At 45.9% G+C, this 21,722-nt stretch overlaps 9 non-coding genes across 9 annotated transcripts; all 9 read right to left on the bottom strand.

Moving 5' to 3' along the window:
- Positions 1 to 1,515: 1,515 nt before the first annotated feature.
- Positions 1,516 to 1,706, bottom strand: LOC130341976 (U2 spliceosomal RNA). Its single transcript, XR_008881723.1, has one exon. It is a non-coding gene; the product is annotated as a U2 spliceosomal RNA (small nuclear RNA).
- Positions 1,707 to 3,793: 2,087 nt separating this feature from the next.
- On the bottom strand, positions 3,794 to 3,984 carry LOC130341971 (U2 spliceosomal RNA). Its single transcript, XR_008881718.1, has one exon. It is a non-coding gene; the product is annotated as a U2 spliceosomal RNA (small nuclear RNA).
- A 2,074-nt stretch (positions 3,985 to 6,058) lies between these two features.
- Positions 6,059 to 6,249, bottom strand: LOC130342004 (U2 spliceosomal RNA). Its single transcript, XR_008881745.1, has one exon. It is a non-coding gene; the product is annotated as a U2 spliceosomal RNA (small nuclear RNA).
- A 2,091-nt stretch (positions 6,250 to 8,340) lies between these two features.
- On the bottom strand, positions 8,341 to 8,531 carry LOC130342003 (U2 spliceosomal RNA). The gene has a single exon (XR_008881744.1). It is a non-coding gene; the product is annotated as a U2 spliceosomal RNA (small nuclear RNA).
- Positions 8,532 to 10,606: 2,075 nt separating this feature from the next.
- On the bottom strand, positions 10,607 to 10,798 carry LOC130341980 (U2 spliceosomal RNA). Its single transcript, XR_008881726.1, has one exon. It is a non-coding gene; the product is annotated as a U2 spliceosomal RNA (small nuclear RNA).
- A 2,081-nt stretch (positions 10,799 to 12,879) lies between these two features.
- Positions 12,880 to 13,070, bottom strand: LOC130342002 (U2 spliceosomal RNA). Its single transcript, XR_008881743.1, has one exon. It is a non-coding gene; the product is annotated as a U2 spliceosomal RNA (small nuclear RNA).
- Positions 13,071 to 15,149: 2,079 nt separating this feature from the next.
- Positions 15,150 to 15,340, bottom strand: LOC130342001 (U2 spliceosomal RNA). The gene has a single exon (XR_008881742.1). It is a non-coding gene; the product is annotated as a U2 spliceosomal RNA (small nuclear RNA).
- A 2,086-nt stretch (positions 15,341 to 17,426) lies between these two features.
- LOC130342000 (U2 spliceosomal RNA) lies at positions 17,427 to 17,617 on the bottom strand. The gene has a single exon (XR_008881741.1). It is a non-coding gene; the product is annotated as a U2 spliceosomal RNA (small nuclear RNA).
- A 2,088-nt stretch (positions 17,618 to 19,705) lies between these two features.
- LOC130341978 (U2 spliceosomal RNA) lies at positions 19,706 to 19,898 on the bottom strand. The gene has a single exon (XR_008881724.1). It is a non-coding gene; the product is annotated as a U2 spliceosomal RNA (small nuclear RNA).
- Between the last annotated feature and the right edge of the window lie 1,824 nt (positions 19,899 to 21,722).

Here is a 21,722-nt window from a genome sequence, read left to right as displayed (position 1 = left end):
TGGGTTGTTGTTGTTTACACTCTGCAAGGCCTGTGGAAGTGAGTGACATCATAGCACTGTAGTTCTGAGGGTTCTAGATGGATGCAACAATCTCCTGTTGCTTCTATGAAGGCCATAATAGACGACATCACCAAACAGCTCCATAGTCACATACACAGCAAAGGAGAGATGTTGTTTACACCTAGTGATGTCAGTGGTATTGAGTGACATCACAGCACAGTGCTAAGGCTCCTGGGCCTGGACACAGCAGCGGCTGCAATATCTCAACGGAGAATACGTTTATATATATGTGTGTGTGTGCGCGTATATATATATATATATATATATATATATATATATATATATATATATTTCTCCGCCGAAATCACTTTTAAACCCATTTCCACCTTTTTTTCCCTTCTCTTCCTCTTACTTTTTTTTCACGTTTTTTTACGTTTTTCTCCTTTTCGCCTCTTTTCTGGGCGTATTATTCTTCTTTTTCTTCTTTTTTTTGTCTAATGCATACCCCATCAGTGCAGCAATGCTTATTCAATACCGCCAGCAGATGGAGACACTGGGGGATAATTTTCTAAGGATTTATACTGATTTTTCCTGTCTGAATTTGTCGCACAGAAAGTTGCAGGCCAAATATGTGTGACATTTCTGCGACTTTAGCTTCTAGAGCATTTTTACAACATTATACATAGGTGCTGAATACATAAAAAGCGACTGTTCAGCGACAGACAAGTCGCATCGGCTGAAAGTAGGCCAGAATGTCAGTCCATGTTGGAGCAGGTTTAGATACAGTCTAAAGTATAGATCTCAAAGTCTGTGCACAGAATTTAGCAAGGGCCTCGCACCTTCTGATGCATCAGGTAGGTGCACAATAGCATAGCCTAACCCTCTGTACTTTGGTCTATATTGATGCGGGACATAGACAGCCAGCTGATGACCAATCCATTAGTGCAATGGATGGCTGGAAGCATTTGTCTTTGCCTTTGCAATACCACAGAAGCAATGCATGGTCAATGTACAGCAATGACACACCTGTGTGAACAGCCAGGAGACCCCCCCCCCCCATGTTATGTTACATAGTTACATAGTTAGTACGGTCGAAAAAAGACATATGTCCATCAAGTTCAACCAGGGAATTAAGGGGTAGGGGTGTGGCGCGATATTGGGGAAGGGATGAGATTTTATATTTCTTCATAAGCATTAATCTTATTTTGTCAATTAGGAACATTCAGCACCCACCCGCTATCAAGGCAGCTGCCTATCATGTCATGCCCTATCTGCACAGGTGTGCTGGCTACTCAAATGATCCAATTAAGGAGGCCATTTAGTCAGCAGCAGCAGAAGTCCTGTGCCTGGACGCTCCAACAGCGGCCAGACACAAGCAGAAGCAGCAGAAGCAGCAGCAGCAGCACCACCTTTTGTTTTTTGGCTGCAGCAGCAAGGCCCACAGGGCTGGCTAGCTGGCTAGCCAGCAAGCAGGTAGCAATGAAAGTAGGAATCTTTCTTTTTAACCCTGTAAGGGGGTGGTGCACTGTACCCGAAGATACTGCCATATCGGGTCAATGCATAGGGCGACGGAAGCAAGCTTCGAAATCGGCCCCCGTTCTCAAAAATCCATTTAATATATGGTCCCCAGATAGGGGACGTATCAGATATTAAACTGATAAGAATAGATACTACACTTGATCTTAGCCAAAAGGCCGAGAAGCGATAACCGTGAAAGGGGCGGGCCCAACAAGGTCCCCTTCATGGGCACTATCACTGCTTGCTGTCAGGGAGGCTGCCAGACAATTTTCCATGCACACTCTGGGCTGGGGGGCAGTCAACCACCAGTACACACAGCAGAACCTAAACCCATACCATTATTGCTAAGCAGCAAGACAGGGGCCCATTGCACTCCCACGGGGCCTTTTTAAATGCAATCCATAACCCGGATTTGCCAGGAACCCTTCTTACTCCTCCTACTTGCATGTGACACTGGGCTTAGGATCTGCATAGGAAACACACACACAAGCACACACCTACCTTTGTTGCCTGCAGATGCCTCCTTGGCTGTCCCCAAACGGTATCAAACCAACACCCACGGGAAGCTGTAAGCATAGAGGACATGCCTGCACCCCATTGGACTTACCTGTGTGGGTTAAATCCGGGTTATTTGACAACCTATGGCGGTGATGGTTCTGCTCAGGCAGAGCAGTGCTGATGCTCCTCATAAAGCTGTCGCTGCTGTGAAGGTTCTAGGTGACATCACAAATCCCTATGGTTACATACACAACAAAGCTGGGTTGTTGTTGTTTACACTCTGCAAGGCCTGTGGAAGTGAGTGACATCATAGCACTGTAGTTCTGAGGGTTCTAGATGGATGCAACAATCTCCTGTTGCTTCTATGAAGGCCATAATAGACGACATCACCAAACAGCTCCATAGTCACATACACAGCAAAGGAGAGATGTTGTTTACACCTAGTGATGTCAGTGGTATTGAGTGACATCACAGCACAGTGCTAAGGCTCCTGGGCCTGGACACAGCAGCGGCTGCAATATCTCAACGGAGAATACGTTTATATATATGTGTGTGTGTGCGCGTATATATATATATATATATATATATATATATATATATATATATATTTCTCCGCCGAAATCACTTTTAAACCCATTTCCACCTTTTTTTCCCTTCTCTTCCTCTTACTTTTTTTTCACGTTTTTTTACGTTTTTCTCCTTTTCGCCTCTTTTCTGGGCGTATTATTCTTCTTTTTCTTCTTTTTTTTCGTCTAATGCATACCCCATCAGTGCAGCAATGCTTATTCAATACCGCCAGCAGATGGAGACACTGGGGGATAATTTTCTAAGGATTTATACTGATTTTTCCTGTCTGAATTTGTCGCACAGAAAGTTGCAGGCCAAATATGTGTGACATTTCTGCGACTTTAGCTTCTAGAGCATTTTTACAACATTATACATAGGTGCTGAATACATAAAAAGCGACTGTTCAGCGACAGACAAGTCGCATCGGCTGAAAGTAGGCCAGAATGTCAGTCCATGTTGGAGCAGGTTTAGATACAGTCTAAAGTAAAGATCTCAAAGTCTGTGCACAGAATTTAGCAAGGGCCTCGCACCTTCTGATGCATCAGGTAGGTGCACAATAGCATAGCCTAACCCTCTGTACTTTGGTCTATATTGATGCGGGACATAGACAGCCAGCTGATGACCAATCCATTAGTGCAATGGATGGCTGGAAGCATTTGTCTTTGCCTTTGCAATACCACAGAAGCAATGCATGGTCAATGTACAGCAATGACACACCTGTGTGAACAGCCAGGAGACCCCCCCCCCCCCCCCATGTTATGTTACATAGTTACATAGTTAGTACGGTCGAAAAAAGACATATGTCCATCAAGTTCAACCAGGGAATTAAGGGGTAGGGGTGTGGCGCGATATTGGGGAAGGGATGAGATTTTATATTTCTTCATAAGCATTAATCTTATTTTGTCAATTAGGAACATTCAGCACCCACCCGCTATCAAGGCAGCTGCCTATCATGTCATGCCCTACCTGCACAGGTGTGCTGGCTACTCAAATGATCCAATTAAGGAGGCCATTTAGTCAGCAGCAGCAGAAGTCCTGTGCCTGGACGCTCCAACAGCGGCCAGACACAAGCAGAAGCAGCAGAAGCAGCAGCAGCAGCACCACCTTTTGTTTTTTGGCTGCAGCAGCAAGGCCCACAGGGCTGGCTAGCTGGCTAGCCAGCAAGCAGGTAGCAATGAAAGTAGGAATCTTTCTTTTTAACCCTGTAAGGGGGTGGTGCACTGTACCCGAAGATACTGCCATATCGGGTCAATGCATAGGGCGACGGAAGCAAACTTCGAAATCGGCCCCCGTTCTCAAAAATCCATTTAATATATGGTCCCCAGATAGGGGACGTATCAGATATTAAACTGATAAGAACAGATACTACACTTGATCTTAGCCAAAAGGCCGAGAAGCGATAACCGTGAAAGGGGCGGGCCCAACAAGGTCCCCTTCATGGGCACTATCACTGCTTGCTGTCAGGGAGGCTGCCAGACAATTTTCCATGCACACTCTGGGCTGGGGGGCAGTCAACCACCAGTACACACAGCAGAACCTAAACCCATACCATTATTGCTAAGCAGCAAGACAGGGGCCCATTGCACTCCCACGGGGCCTTTTTAAATGCAATCCATAACCCGGATTTGCCAGGAACCCTTCTTACTCCTCCTACTTGCATGTGACACTGGGCTTAGGATCTGCATAGGAAACACACACACAAGCACACACCTACCTTTGTTGCCTGCAGATGCCTCCTTGGCTGTCCCCAAACGGTATCAAACCAACACCCACGGGAAGCTGTAAGCATAGAGGACATGCCTGCACCCCATTGGACTTACCTGTGTGGGTTAAATCCGGGTTATTTGACAACCTATGGCGGTGATGGTTCTGCTCAGGCAGAGCAGTGCTGATGCTCCTCATAAAGCTGTCGCTGCTGTGAAGGTTCTAGGTGACATCACAAATCCCTATGGTTACATACACAACAAAGCTGGGTTGTTGTTGTTTACACTCTGCAAGGCCTGTGGAAGTGAGTGACATCATAGCACTGTAGTTCTGAGGGTTCTAGATGGATGCAACAATCTCCTGTTGCTTCTATGAAGGCCATAATAGACGACATCACCAAACAGCTCCATAGTCACATACACAGCAAAGGAGAGATGTTGTTTACACCTAGTGATGTCAGTGGTATTGAGTGACATCACAGCACAGTGCTAAGGCTCCTGGGCCTGGACACAGCAGCGGCTGCAATATCTCAACGGAGAATACGTTTATATATATGTGTGTGTGTGCGCGTATATATATATATATATATATATATATATATATATTTCTCCGCCGAAATCACTTTTAAACCCATTTCCACCTTTTTTTCCCTTCTCTTCCTCTTACTTTTTTTTCACGTTTTTTTACGTTTTTCTCCTTTTCGCCTCTTTTCTGGGCGTATTATTCTTCTTTTTCTTCTTTTTTTTCGTCTAATGCATACCCCATCAGTGCAGCAATGCTTATTCAATACCGCCAGCAGATGGAGACACTGGGGGATAATTTTCTAAGGATTTATACTGATTTTTCCTGTCTGAATTTGTCGCACAGAAAGTTGCAGGCCAAATATGTGTGACATTTCTGCGACTTTAGCTTCTAGAGCATTTTTACAACATTATACATAGGTGCTGAATACATAAAAAGCGACTGTTCAGCGACAGACAAGTCGCATCGGCTGAAAGTAGGCCAGAATGTCAGTCCATGTTGGAGCAGGTTTAGATACAGTCTAAAGTATAGATCTCAAAGTCTGTGCACAGAATTTAGCAAGGGCCTCGCACCTTCTGATGCATCAGGTAGGTGCACAATAGCATAGCCTAACCCTCTGTACTTTGGTCTATATTGATGCGGGACATAGACAGCCAGCTGATGACCAATCCATTAGTGCAATGGATGGCTGGAAGCATTTGTCTTTGCCTTTGCAATACCACAGAAGCAATGCATGGTCAATGTACAGCAATGACACACCTGTGTGAACAGCCAGGAGACCCCCCCCCCCCCATGTTATGTTACATAGTTACATAGTTAGTACGGTCGAAAAAAGACATATGTCCATCAAGTTCAACCAGGGAATTAAGGGGTAGGGGTGTGGCGCGATATTGGGGAAGGGATGAGATTTTATATTTCTTCATAAGCATTAATCTTATTTTGTCAATTAGGAACATTCAGCACCCACCCGCTATCAAGGCAGCTGCCTATCATGTCATGCCCTACCTGCACAGGTGTGCTGGCTACTCAAATGATCCAATTAAGGAGGCCATTTAGTCAGCAGCAGCAGAAGTCCTGTGCCTGGACGCTCCAACAGCGGCCAGACACAAGCAGAAGCAGCAGAAGCAGCAGCAGCAGCACCACCTTTTGTTTTTTGGCTGCAGCAGCAAGGCCCACAGGGCTGGCTAGCTGGCTAGCCAGCAAGCAGGTAGCAATGAAAGTAGGAATCTTTCTTTTTAACCCTGTAAGGGGGTGGTGCACTGTACCCGAAGATACTGCCATATCGGGTCAATGCATAGGGCGACGGAAGCAAGCTTCGAAATCGGCCCCCGTTCTCAAAAATCCATTTAATATATGGTCCCCAGATAGGGGACGTATCAGATATTAAACTGATAAGAACAGATACTACACTTGATCTTAGCCAAAAGGCCGAGAAGCGATAACCGTGAAAGGGGCGGGCCCAACAAGGTCCCCTTCATGGGCACTATCACTGCTTGCTGTCAGGGAGGCTGCCAGACAATTTTCCATGCACACTCTGGGCTGGGGGGCAGTCAACCACCAGTACACACAGCAGAACCTAAACCCATACCATTATTGCTAAGCAGCAAGACAGGGGCCCATTGCACTCCCACGGGGCCTTTTTAAATGCAATCCATAACCCGGATTTGCCAGGAACCCTTCTTACTCCTCCTACTTGCATGTGACACTGGGCTTAGGATCTGCATAGGAAACACACACACAAGCACACACCTACCTTTGTTGCCTGCAGATGCCTCCTTGGCTGTCCCCAAACGGTATCAAACCAACACCCACGGGAAGCTGTAAGCATAGAGGACATGCCTGCACCCCATTGGACTTACCTGTGTGGGTTAAATCCGGGTTATTTGACAACCTATGGCGGTGATGGTTCTGCTCAGGCAGAGCAGTGCTGATGCTCCTCATAAAGCTGTCGCTGCTGTGAAGGTTCTAGGTGACATCACAAATCCCTATGGTTACATACACAACAAAGCTGGGTTGTTGTTGTTTACACTCTGCAAGGCCTGTGGAAGTGAGTGACATCATAGCACTGTAGTTCTGAGGGTTCTAGATGGATGCAACAATCTCCTGTTGCTTCTATGAAGGCCATAATAGACGACATCACCAAACAGCTCCATAGTCACATACACAGCAAAGGAGAGATGTTGTTTACACCTAGTGATGTCAGTGGTATTGAGTGACATCACAGCACAGTGCTAAGGCTCCTGGGCCTGGACACAGCAGCGGCTGCAATATCTCAACGGAGAATACGTTTATATATATGTGTGTGTGTGCGCGTATATATATATATATATATATATATATATATATATATATATATATTTCTCCGCCGAAATCACTTTTAAACCCATTTCCACCTTTTTTTCCCTTCTCTTCCTCTTACTTTTTTTTCACGTTTTTTTACGTTTTTCTCCTTTTCGCCTCTTTTCTGGGCGTATTATTCTTCTTTTTCTTCTTTTTTTTCGTCTAATGCATACCCCATCAGTGCAGCAATGCTTATTCAATACCGCCAGCAGATGGAGACACTGGGGGATAATTTTCTAAGGATTTATACTGATTTTTCCTGTCTGAATTTGTCGCACAGAAAGTTGCAGGCCAAATATGTGTGACATTTCTGCGACTTTAGCTTCTAGAGAATTTTTACAACATTATACATAGGTGCTGAATACATAAAAAGCGACTGTTCAGCGACAGACAAGTCGCATCGGCTGAAAGTAGGCCAGAATGTCAGTCCATGTTGGAGCAGGTTTAGATACAGTCTAAAGTATAGATCTCAAAGTCTGTGCACAGAATTTAGCAAGGGCCTCGCACCTTCTGATGCATCAGGTAGGTGCACAATAGCATAGCCTAACCCTCTGTACTTTGGTCTATATTGATGCGGGACATAGACAGCCAGCTGATGACCAATCCATTAGTGCAATGGATGGCTGGAAGCATTTGTCTTTGCCTTTGCAATACCACAGAAGCAATGCATGGTCAATGTACAGCAATGACACACCTGTGTGAACAGCCAGGAGACCCCCCCCCCCCCCCCCCCCATGTTATGTTACATAGTTACATAGTTAGTACGGTCGAAAAAAGACATATGTCCATCAAGTTCAACCAGGGAATTAAGGGGTAGGGGTGTGGCGCGATATTGGGGAAGGGATGAGATTTTATATTTCTTCATAAGCATTAATCTTATTTTGTCAATTAGGAACATTCAGCACCCACCCGCTATCAAGGCAGCTGCCTATCATGTCATGCCCTACCTGCACAGGTGTGCTGGCTACTCAAATGATCCAATTAAGGAGGCCATTTAGTCAGCAGCAGCAGAAGTCCTGTGCCTGGACGCTCCAACAGCGGCCAGACACAAGCAGAAGCAGCAGAAGCAGCAGCAGCAGCACCACCTTTTGTTTTTTGGCTGCAGCAGCAAGGCCCACAGGGCTGGCTAGCTGGCTAGCCAGCAAGCAGGTAGCAATGAAAGTAGGAATCTTTCTTTTTAACCCTGTAAGGGGGTGGTGCACTGTACCCGAAGATACTGCCATATCGGGTCAATGCATAGGGCGACGGAAGCAAGCTTCGAAATCGGCCCCCGTTCTCAAAAATCCATTTAATATATGGTCCCCAGATAGGGGACGTATCAGATATTAAACTGATAAGAACAGATACTACACTTGATCTTAGCCAAAAGGCCGAGAAGCGATAACCGTGAAAGGGGCGGGCCCAACAAGGTCCCCTTCATGGGCACTATCACTGCTTGCTGTCAGGGAGGCTGCCAGACAATTTTCCATGCACACTCTGGGCTGGGGGGCAGTCAACCACCAGTACACACAGCAGAACCTAAACCCATACCATTATTGCTAAGCAGCAAGACAGGGGCCCATTGCACTCCCACGGGGCCTTTTTAAATGCAATCCATAACCCGGATTTGCCAGGAACCCTTCTTACTCCTCCTACTTGCATGTGACACTGGGCTTAGGATCTGCATAGGAAACACACACACAAGCACACACCTACCTTTGTTGCCTGCAGATGCCTCCTTGGCTGTCCCCAAACGGTATCAAACCAACACCCACGGGAAGCTGTAAGCATAGAGGACATGCCTGCACCCCATTGGACTTACCTGTGTGGGTTAAATCCGGGTTATTTGACAACCTATGGCGGTGATGGTTCTGCTCAGGCAGAGCAGTGCTGATGCTCCTCATAAAGCTGTCGCTGCTGTGAAGGTTCTAGGTGACATCACAAATCCCTATGGTTACATACACAACAAAGCTGGGTTGTTGTTGTTTACACTCTGCAAGGCCTGTGGAAGTGAGTGACATCATAGCACTGTAGTTCTGAGGGTTCTAGATGGATGCAACAATCTCCTGTTGCTTCTATGAAGGCCATAATAGACGACATCACCAAACAGCTCCATAGTCACATACACAGCAAAGGAGAGATGTTGTTTACACCTAGTGATGTCAGTGGTATTGAGTGACATCACAGCACAGTGCTAAGGCTCCTGGGCCTGGACACAGCAGCGGCTGCAATATCTCAACGGAGAATACGTTTATATATATGTGTGTGTGTGCGCGTATATATATATATATATATATATATATATATTTCTCCGCCGAAATCACTTTTAAACCCATTTCCACCTTTTTTTCCCTTCTCTTCCTCTTACTTTTTTTTCACGTTTTTTTACGTTTTTCTCCTTTTCGCCTCTTTTCTGGGCGTATTATTCTTCTTTTTCTTCTTTTTTTTCGTCTAATGCATACCCCATCAGTGCAGCAATGCTTATTCAATACCGCCAGCAGATGGAGACACTGGGGGATAATTTTCTAAGGATTTATACTGATTTTTCCTGTCTGAATTTGTCGCACAGAAAGTTGCAGGCCAAATATGTGTGACATTTCTGCGACTTTAGCTTCTAGAGCATTTTTACAACATTATACATAGGTGCTGAATACATAAAAAGCGACTGTTCAGCGACAGACAAGTCGCATCGGCTGAAAGTAGGCCAGAATGTCAGTCCATGTTGGAGCAGGTTTAGATACAGTCTAAAGTATAGATCTCAAAGTCTGTGCACAGAATTTAGCAAGGGCCTCGCACCTTCTGATGCATCAGGTAGGTGCACAATAGCATAGCCTAACCCTCTGTACTTTGGTCTATATTGATGCGGGACATAGACAGCCAGCTGATGACCAATCCATTAGTGCAATGGATGGCTGGAAGCATTTGTCTTTGCCTTTGCAATACCACAGAAGCAATGCATGGTCAATGTACAGCCATGACACACCTGTGTGAACAGCCAGGAGACCCCCCCCCCCCCCCCCCATGTTATGTTACATAGTTACATAGTTAGTACGGTCGAAAAAAGACATATGTCCATCAAGTTCAACCAGGGAATTAAGGGGTAGGGGTGTGGCGCGATATTGGGGAAGGGATGAGATTTTATATTTCTTCATAAGCATTAATCTTATTTTGTCAATTAGGAACATTCAGCACCCACCCGCTATCAAGGCAGCTGCCTATCATGTCATGCCCTACCTGCACAGGTGTGCTGGCTACTCAAATGATCCAATTAAGGAGGCCATTTAGTCAGCAGCAGCAGAAGTCCTGTGCCTGGACGCTCCAACAGCGGCCAGACACAAGCAGAAGCAGCAGAAGCAGCAGCAGCAGCACCACCTTTTGTTTTTTGGCTGCAGCAGCAAGGCCCACAGGGCTGGCTAGCTGGCTAGCCAGCAAGCAGGTAGCAATGAAAGTAGGAATCTTTCTTTTTAACCCTGTAAGGGGGTGGTGCACTGTACCCGAAGATACTGCCATATTCGGGTCAATGCATAGGGCGACGGAAGCAAGCTTCGAAATCGGCCCCCGTTCTCAAAAATCCATTTAATATATGGTCCCCAGATAGGGAACGTATCAGATATTAAACTGATAAGAACAGATACTACACTTGATCTTAGCCAAAAGGCCGAGAAGCGATAACCGTGAAAGGGGCGGGCCCAACAAGGTCCCCTTCATGGGCACTATCACTGCTTGCTGTCAGGGAGGCTGCCAGACAATTTTCCATGCACACTCTGGGCTGGGGGGCAGTCAACCACCAGTACACACAGCAGAACCTAAACCCATACCATTATTGCTAAGCAGCAAGACAGGGGCCCATTGCACTCCCACGGGGCCTTTTTAAATGCAATCCATAACCCGGATTTGCCAGGAACCCTTCTTACTCCTCCTACTTGCATGTGACACTGGGCTTAGGATCTGCATAGGAAACACACACACAAGCACACACCTACCTTTGTTGCCTGCAGATGCCTCCTTGGCTGTCCCCAAACGGTATCAAACCAACACCCACGGGAAGCTGTAAGCATAGAGGACATGCCTGCACCCCATTGGACTTACCTGTGTGGGTTAAATCCGGGTTATTTGACAACCTATGGCGGTGATGGTTCTGCTCAGGCAGAGCAGTGCTGATGCTCCTCATAAAGCTGTCGCTGCTGTGAAGGTTCTAGGTGACATCACAAATCCCTATGGTTACATACACAACAAAGCTGGGTTGTTGTTGTTTACACTCTGCAAGGCCTGTGGAAGTGAGTGACATCATAGCACTGTAGTTCTGAGGGTTCTAGATGGATGCAACAATCTCCTGTTGCTTCTATGAAGGCCGTAATAGACGACATCACCAAACAGCTCCATAGTCACATACACAGCAAAGGAGAGATGTTGTTTACACCTAGTGATGTCAGTGGTATTGAGTGACATCACAGCACAGTGCTAAGGCACCTGGGCCTGGACACAGCAGCGGCTGCAATATCTCAACGGAGAATACGTTTATATATATGTGTGTGTGTGCGCGTATATATATATATATATATATATATATATATATATATATATATTCTCCGCCGAAATCACTTTTAAACCCATTTCCACCTTTTTTTCCCTTCTCTTCCTCTTACTTTTTTTTCACGTTTTTTTACGTTTTTCTCCTTTTCGCCTCTTTTCTGGGCGTATTATTCTTCTTTTTCTTCTTTTTTTTCGTCTAATGCATACCCCATCAGTGCAGCAATGCTTATTCAATACCGCCAGCAGATGGAGACACTGGGGGATAATTTTCTAAGGATTTATACTGATTTTTCCTGTCTGAATTTGTCGCACAGAAAGTTGCAGGCCAAATATGTGTGACATTTCTGCGACTTTAGCTTCTAGAGCATTTTTACAACATTATACATAGGTGCTGAATACATAAAAAGCGACTGTTCAGCGACAGACAAGTCGCATCGGCTGAAAGTAGGCCAGAATGTCAGTCCATGTTGGAGCAGGTTTAGATACAGTCTAAAGTATAGATCTCAAAGTCTGTGCACAGAATTTAGCAAGGGCCTCGCACCTTCTGATGCATCAGGTAGGTGCACAATAGCATAGCCTAACCCTCTGTACTTTGGTCTATATTGATGCGGGACATAGACAGCCAGCTGATGACCAATCCATTAGTGCAATGGATGGCTGGAAGCATTTGTCTTTGCCTTTGCAATACCACAGAAGCAATGCATGGTCAATGTACAGCAATGACACACCTGTGTGAACAGCCAGGAGACCCCCCCCCCCCCATGTTATGTTACATAGTTACATAGTTAGTACGGTCGAAAAAAGACATATGTCCATCAAGTTCAACCAGGGAATTAAGGGGTAGGGGTGTGGCGCGATATTGGGGAAGGGATGAGATTTTATATTTCTTCATAAGCATTAATCTTATTTTGTCAATTAGGAACATTCAGCACCCACCCGCTATCAAGGCAGCTGCCTATCATGTCATGCCCTACCTGCACAGGTGTGCTGGCTACTCAAATGATCCAATTAAGGAGGCCATTTAGTCAGCAGCAGCAGAAGTCCTGTACCTGGACGCTCCAACAGCGGCCAGACACAAGCAGAAGCAGCAGAAGCAGCAGCAGCAGCACCACCTTTTGTTTTTTGGCTGCAGCAGCAAGGCCCACAGGGCTGGCTAGCTGGCTAGCCAGCAAGCAGGTAGCAATGAAAGTAGGAATCTTTCTTTTTAACCCTGTAAGGGGGTGGTGCACTGTACCCGAAGATACTGCCATATCGGGTCAATGCATAGGGCGACGGAAGCAAGCTTCGAAATCGGCCCCCGTTCTCAAAAATCCATTTAATATATGGTCCCCAGATAGGGGACGTATCAGATATTAAACTGATAAGAACAGATACTACACTTGATCTTAGCCAAAAGGCCGAGAAGCGATAACCGTGAAAGGGGCGGGCCCAACAAGGTCCCCTTCATGGGCACTATCACTGCTTGCTGTCAGGGAGGCTGCCAGACAATTTTCCATGCACACTCTGGGCTGGGGGGCAGTCAACCACCAGTACACACAGCAGAACCTAAACCCATACCATTATTGCTAAGCAGCAAGACAGGGGCCCATTGCACTCCCACGGGGCCTTTTTAAATGCAATCCATAACCCGGATTTGCCAGGAACCCTTCTTACTCCTCCTACTTGCATGTGACACTGGGCTTAGGATCTGCATAGGAAACACACACACAAGCACACACCTACCTTTGTTGCCTGCAGATGCCTCCTTGGCTGTCCCCAAACGGTATCAAACCAACACCCACGGGAAGCTGTAAGCATAGAGGACATGCCTGCACCCCATTGGACTTACCTGTGTGGGTTAAATCCGGGTTATTTGACAACCTATGGCGGTGATGGTTCTGCTCAGGCAGAGCAGTGCTGATGCTCCTCATAAAGCTGTCGCTGCTGTGAAGGTTCTAGGTGACATCACAAATCCCTATGGTTACATACACAACAAAGCTGGGTTGTTGTTGTTTACACTCTGCAAGGCCTGTGGAAGTGAGTGACATCATAGCACTGTAGTTCTGAGGGTTCTAGATGGATGCAACAATCTCCTGTTGCTTCTATGAAGGCCATAATAGACGACATCACCAAACAGCTCCATAGTCACATACACAGCAAAGGAGAGATGTTGTTTACACCTAGTGATGTCAGTGGTATTGAGTGACATCACAGCACAGTGCTAAGGCTCCTGGGCCTGGACACAGCAGCGGCTGCAATATCTCAACGGAGAATACGTTTATATATATGTGTGTGTGTGCGCGTATATATATATATATATATATATATATATATTTCTCCGCCGAAATCACTTTTAAACCCATTTCCACCTTTTTTTCCCTTCTCTTCCTCTTACTTTTTTTTCAAGTTTTTTTACGTTTTTCTCCTTTTCGCCTCTTTTCTGGGCGTATTATTCTTCTTTTTCTTCTTTTTTTTCGTCTAATGCATACCCCATCAGTGCAGCAATGCTTATTCAATACCGCCAGCAGATGGAGACACTGGGGGATAATTTTCTAAGGATTTATACTGATTTTTCCTGTCTGAATTTGTCGCACAGAAAGTTGCAGGCCAAATATGTGTGACATTTCTGCGACTTTAGCTTCTAGAGAATTTTTACAACATTATACATAGGTGCTGAATACATAAAAAGCGACTGTTCAGCGACAGACAAGTCGCATCGGCTGAAAGTAGGCCAGAATGTCAGTCCATGTTGGAGCAGGTTTAGATACAGTCTAAAGTATAGATCTCAAAGTCTGTGCACAGAATTTAGCAAGGGCCTCGCACCTTCTGATGCATCAGGTAGGTGCACAATAGCATAGCCTAACCCTCTGTACTTTGGTCTATATTGATGCGGGACATAGACAGCCAGCTGATGACCAATCCATTAGTGCAATGGATGGCTGGAAGCATTTGTCTTTGCCTTTGCAATACCACAGAAGCAATGCATGGTCAATGTACAGCAATGACACACCTGTGTGAACAGCCAGGAGACCCCCCCCCCCCCCCCCCCCCCATGTTATGTTACATAGTTACATAGTTAGTACGGTCGAAAAAAGACATATGTCCATCAAGTTCAACCAGGGAATTAAGGGGTAGGGGTGTGGCGCGATATTGGGGAAGGGATGAGATTTTATATTTCTTCATAAGCATTAATCTTATTTTGTCAATTAGGAACATTCAGCACCCACCCGCTATCAAGGCAGCTGCCTATCATGTCATGCCCTACCTGCACAGGTGTGCTGGCTACTCAAATGATCCAATTAAGGAGGCCATTTAGTCAGCAGCAGCAGAAGTCCTGTGCCTGGACGCTCCAACAGCGGCCAGACACAAGCAGAAGCAGCAGAAGCAGCAGCAGCAGCACCACCTTTTGTTTTTTGGCTGCAGCAGCAAGGCCCACAGGGCTGGCTAGCTGGCTAGCCAGCAAGCAGGTAGCAATGAAAGTAGGAATCTTTCTTTTTAACCCTGTAAGGGGGTGGTGCACTGTACCCGAAGATACTGCCATATCGGGTCAATGCATAGGGCGACGGAAGCAAGCTTCGAAATCGGCCCCCGTTCTCAAAAATCCATTTAATATATGGTCCCCAGATAGGGGACGTATCAGATATTAAACTGATAAGAACAGATACTACACTTGATCTTAGCCAAAAGGCCGAGAAGCGATAACCGTGAAAGGGGCGGGCCCAACAAGGTCCCCTTCATGGGCACTATCACTGCTTGCTGTCAGGGAGGCTGCCAGACAATTTTCCATGCACACTCTGGGCTGGGGGGCAGTCAACCACCAGTACACACAGCAGAACCTAAACCCATACCATTATTGCTAAGCAGCAAGACAGGGGCCCATTGCACTCCCACGGGGCCTTTTTAAATGCAATCCATAACCCGGATTTGCCAGGAACCCTTCTTACTCCTCCTACTTGCATGTGACACTGGGCTTAGGATCTGCATAGGAAACACACACACAAGCACACACCTACCTTTGTTGCCTGCAGATGCCTCCTTGGCTGTCCCCAAACGGTATCAAACCAACACCCACGGGAAGCTGTAAGCATAGAGGACATGCCTGCACCCCATTGGACTTACCTGTGTGGGTTAAATCCGGGTTATTTGACAACCTATGGCGGTGATGGTTCTGCTCAGGCAGAGCAGTGCTGATGCTCCTCATAAAGCTGTCGCTGCTGTGAAGGTTCTAGGTGACATCACAAATCCCTATGGTTACATACACAACAAAGCTGGGTTGTTGTTGTTTACACTCTGCAAGGCCTGTGGAAGTGAGTGACATCATAGCACTGTAGTTCTGAGGGTTCTAGATGGATGCAACAATCTCCTGTTGCTTCTATGAAGGCCATAATAGACGACATCACCAAACAGCTCCATAGTCACATACACAGCAAAGGAGAGATGTTGTTTACACCTAGTGATGTCAGTGGTATTGAGTGACATCACAGCACAGTGCTAAGGCTCCTGGGCCTGGACACAGCAGCGGCTGCAATATCTCAACGGAGAATACGTTTATATATATGTGTGTGTGTGCGCGTATATATATATATATATATATATATATATATATATATATATATATATTTCTCCGCCGAAATCACTTTTAAACCCATTTCCACCTTTTTTTCCCTTCTCTTCCTCTTACTTTTTTTTCACGTTTTTTTACGTTTTTCTCCTTTTCGCCTCTTTTCTGGGCGTATTATTCTTCTTTTTCTTCTTTTTTTTCGTCTAATGCATACCCCATCAGTGCAGCAATGCTTATTCAATACCGCCAGCAGATGGAGACACTGGGGGATAATTTTCTAAGGATTTATACTGATTTTTCCTGTCTGAATTTGTCGCACAGAAAGTTGCAGGCCAAATATGTGTGACATTTCTGCGACTTTAGCTTCTAGAGCATTTTTACAACATTATACATAGGTGCTGAATACATAAAAAGCGACTGTTCAGCGACAGACAAGTCGCATCGGCTGAAAGTAGGCCAGAATGTCAGTCCATGTTGGAGCAGGTTTAGATACAGTCTAAAGTATAGATCTCAAAGTCTGTGCACAGAATTTAGCAAGGGCCTCGCACCTTCTGATGCATCAGGTAGGTGCACAATAGCATAGCCTAACCCTCTGTACTTTGGTCTATATTGATGCGGGACATAGACAGCCAGCTGATGACCAATCCATTAGTGCAATGGATGGCTGGAAGCATTTGTCTTTGCCTTTGCAATACCACAGAAGCAATGCATGGTCAATGTACAGCAATGACACACCTGTGTGAACAGCCAGGAGACCCCCCCCCCCCCATGTTATGTTACATAGTTACATAGTTAGTACGGTCGAAAAAAGACATATGTCCATCAAGTTCAACCAGGGAATTAAGGGGTAGGGGTGTGGCGCGATATTGGGGAAGGGATGAGATTTTATATTTCTTCATAAGCATTAATCTTATTTTGTCAATTAGGAACATTCAGCACCCACCCGCTATCAAGGCAGCTGCCTATCATGTCATGCCCTACCTGCACAGGTGTGCTGGCTACTCAAATGATCCAATTAAGGAGGCCATTTAGTCAGCAGCAGCAGAAGTCCTGTGCCTGGACGCTCCAACAGCGGCCAGACACAAGCAGAAGCAGCAGAAGCAGCAGCAGCAGCACCACCTTTTGTTTTTTGGCTGCAGCAGCAAGGCCCACAGGGCTGGCTAGCTGGCTAGCCAGCAAGCAGGTAGCAATGAAAGTAGGAATCTTTCTTTTTAACCCTGTAAGGGGGTGGTGCACTGTACCCGAAGATACTGCCATATCGGGTCAATGCATAGGGCGACGGAAGCAAGCTTCGAAATCGGCCCCCGTTCTCAAAAATCCATTTAATATATGGTCCCCAGATAGGGGACGTATCAGATATTAAACTGATAAGAACAGATACTACACTTGATCTTAGCCAAAAGGCCGAGAAGCGATAACCGTGAAAGGGGCGGGCCCAACAAGGTCCCCTTCATGGGCACTATCACTGCTTGCTGTCAGGGAGGCTGCCAGACAATTTTCCATGCACACTCTGGGCTGGGGGGCAGTCAACCACCAGTACACACAGCAGAACCTAAACCCATACCATTATTGCTAAGCAGCAAGACAGGGGCCCATTGCACTCCCACGGGGCCTTTTTAAATGCAATCCATAACCCGGATTTGCCAGGAACCCTTCTTACTCCTTCTACTTGCATGTGACACTGGGCTTAGGATCTGCATAGGAAACACACACACAAGCACACACCTACCTTTGTTGCCTGCAGATGCCTCCTTGGCTGTCCCCAAACGGTATCAAACCAACACCCACGGGAAGCTGTAAGCATAGAGGACATGCCTGCACCCCATTGGACTTACCTGTGTGGGTTAAATCCGGGTTATTTGACAACCTATGGCGGTGATGGTTCTGCTCAGGCAGAGCAGTGCTGATGCTCCTCATAAAGCTGTCGCTGCTGTGAAGGTTCTAGGTGACATCACAAATCCCTATGGTTACATACACAACAAAGCTGGGTTGTTGTTGTTTACACTCTGCAAGGCCTGTGGAAGTGAGTGACATCATAGCACTGTAGTTCTGAGGGTTCTAGATGGATGCAACAATCTCCTGTTGCTTCTATGAAGGCCATAATAGACGACATCACCAAACAGCTCCATAGTCACATACACAGCAAAGGAGAGATGTTGTTTACACCTAGTGATGTCAGTGGTATTGAGTGACATCACAGCACAGTGCTAAGGCTCCTGGGCCTGGACACAGCAGCGGCTGCAATATCTCAACGGAGAATACGTTTATATATATGTGTGTGTGTGCGCGTATATATATATATATATATATATACATATATATATATATATATATTTCTCCGCCGAAATCACTTTTAAACCCATTTCCACCTTTTTTCCCTTCTCTTCCTCTTACTTTTTTTCACGTTTTTTTACGTTTTTCTCCTTTTCGCCTCTTTTCTGGGCGTATTATTCTTCTTTTTCTCTTTTTTTTTCGTCTAATGCATACCCCATCAGTGCAGCAATGCTTATTCAATACCGCCAGCAGATGGAGACACTGGGGGATACTTTTCTAAGGATTTATACTGATTTTTCCTGTCTGAATTTGTCGCACAGAAAGTTGCAGGCCAAATATGTGTGACATTTCTGCGACTTTAGCTTCTAGAGCATTTTTACAACATTATACATAGGTGCTGAATACATAAAAAGCGACTGTTCAGCGACAGACAAGTCGCATCGGCTGAAAGTAGGCCAGAATGTCAGTCCATGTTGGAGCAGGTTTAGATACAGTCTAAAGTATAGATCTCAAAGTCTGTGCACAGAATTTAGCAAGGGCCTCGCACCTTCTGATGCATCAGGTAGGTGCACAATAGCATAGCCTAACCCTCTGTACTTTGGTCTATATTGATGCGGGACATAGACAGCCAGCTGATGACCAATCCATTAGTGCAATGGATGGCTGGAAGCATTTGTCTTTGCCTTTGCAATACCACAGAAGCAATGCATGGTCAATGTACAGCAATGACACACCTGTGTGAACAGCCAGGAGCCCCCCCCCCCCCCCCCCCCATGTTATGTTACATAGTTACATAGTTAGTACGGTCGAAAAAAGACATATGTCCATCAAGTTCAACCAGGGAATTAAGGGGTAGGGGTGTGGCGCGATATTGGGGAAGGGATGAGATTTTATATTTCTTCATAAGCATTAATCTTATTTTGTCAATTAGGAACATTCAGCACCCACCCGCTATCAAGGCAGCTGCCTATCATGTCATGCCCTACCTGCACAGGTGTGCTGGCTACTCAAATGATCCAATTAAGGAGGCCATTTAGTCAGCAGCAGCAGAAGTCCTGTGCCTGGACGCTCCAACAGCGGCCAGACACAAGCAGAAGCAGCAGAAGCAGCAGCAGCAGCACCACCTTTTGTTTTTTGGCTGCAGCAGCAAGGCCCACAGGGCTGGCTAGCTGGCTAGCCAGCAAGCAGGTAGCAATGAAAGTAGGAATCTTTCTTTTTAACCCTGTAAGGGGGTGGTGCACTGTACCCCGAAGATACTGCCATATCGGGTCAATGCATAGGGCGACGGAAAGCAAGCTTCGAAATCGGCCCCCGTTCTCAAAAATCCATTTAATATATGGTCCCCAGATAGGGGACGTATCAGATATTAAACTGATAAGAACAGATACTACACTTGATCTTAGCCAAAAGGCCGAGAAGCGATAACCGTGAAAGGGGCGGGCCCAACAAGGTCCCCCTTCATGGGCACTATCACTGCTTGCTGTCAGGGAGGCTGCCAGACAATTTTCCATGCACACTCTGGGCTGGGGGGCAGTCAACCACCAGTACACACAGCAGAACCTAAACCCATACCATTATTGCTAAGCAGCAAGACAGGGGCCCATTGCACTCCCACGGGGCCTTTTTAAATGCAATCCATAACCCGGATTTGCCAGGAACCCTTCTTACTCCTCCTACTTGCATGTGACACTGGGCTTAGGATCTGCATAGGAAACACACACACAAGCACACACCTACCTTTGTTGCCTGCAGATGCCTCCTTGGCTGTCCCCAAACGTATCAAACCAACACCCACGGGAAGCTGTAAGCATAGAGGACATGCCTGCACCCCCATTGGACTTACCTGTGTGGGTTAAATCCGGGTTATTTGACAACCTATGGCGGTGATGGTTCTGCTCAGGCAGAGCAGTGCTGATGCTCCTCATAAAGCTGTCGCTGCTGTGAAGGTTCTAGGTGACATCACAAATCCCCTATGGTTACATACACAACAAAGCTGGGTTGTTGTTGTTTACACTCTGCAAGGCCTGTGGAAGTGAGTGACATCATAGCACTGTAGTTCTGAGGGTTCTAGATGGATGCAACAATCTCCTGTTGCTTCTATGAAGGCCATAATAGACGACATCACCAAACAGCTCCATAGTCACATACACAGCAAAGGAGAGATGTTGTTTACACCTAGTGATGTCAGTGGTATTGAGTGACATCACAGCACAGTGCTAAGGCTCCTGGGCCTGGACACAGCAGCGGCTGCAATATCTCAACGGAGAATACGTTTATATATATGTGTGTGTGTGTGCGCGTATATATATATATATATATATATATATATATTTCTCCGCCGAAATCACTTTTAAACCATTTCCACCTTTTTTTCCCTTCTCTTCCTCTTACTTTTTTTTCAAGTTTTTTTACGTTTTTCTCCTTTTCGCCTCTTTTCTGGGCGTATTATTCTTCTTTTTCTTCTTTTTTTTCGTCTAATGCATACCCCATCAGTGCAGCAATGCTTATTCAATACCGCCAGCAGATGGAGACACTGGGGGATAATTTTCTAAGGATTTATACTGATTTTTCCTGTCTGAATTTGTCGCACAGAAAGTTGCAGGCCAAATATGTGTGACATTTCTGCGACTTTAGCTTCTAGAGCATTTTTACAACATTATACATAGGTGCTGAATACATAAAAAGCGACTGTTCAGCGACAGACAAGTCGCATCGGCTGAAAGTAGGCCAGAATGTCAGTCCATGTTGGAGCAGGTTTAGATACAGTCTAAAGTATAGATCTCAAAGTCTGTGCACAGAATTTAGCAAGGGCCTCGCACCTTCTGATGCATCAGGTAGGTGCACAATAGCATAGCCTAACCCTCTGTACTTTGGTCTATATTGATGCGGGACATAGACAGCCAGCTGATGACCAATCCATTAGTGCAATGGATGGCTGGAAGCATTTGTCTTTGCCTTTGCAATACCACAGAAGCAATGCATGGTCAATGTACAGCAATGACACACCTGTGTGAACAGCCAGGAGACCCCCCCCCCCCCCCCCCCCCCCCATGTTATGTTACATAGTTACATAGTTAGTACGGTCGAAAAAAGACATATGTCCATCAAGTTCAACCAGGGAATTAAGGGGTAGGGGTGTGGCGCGATATTGGGGAAGGGATGAGATTTTATATTTCTTCATAAGCATTAATCTTATTTTGTCAATTAGGAACATTCAGCACCCACCCGCTATCAAGGCAGCTGCCTA

Source organism: Hyla sarda, unplaced genomic scaffold (genome assembly GCF_029499605.1).
Source record: "Hyla sarda isolate aHylSar1 unplaced genomic scaffold, aHylSar1.hap1 scaffold_631, whole genome shotgun sequence".
NCBI classification, from domain to species: Eukaryota; Metazoa; Chordata; class Amphibia; order Anura; family Hylidae; genus Hyla; species Hyla sarda.
This window is presented reverse-complemented; position numbering and strand designations above follow the sequence as displayed.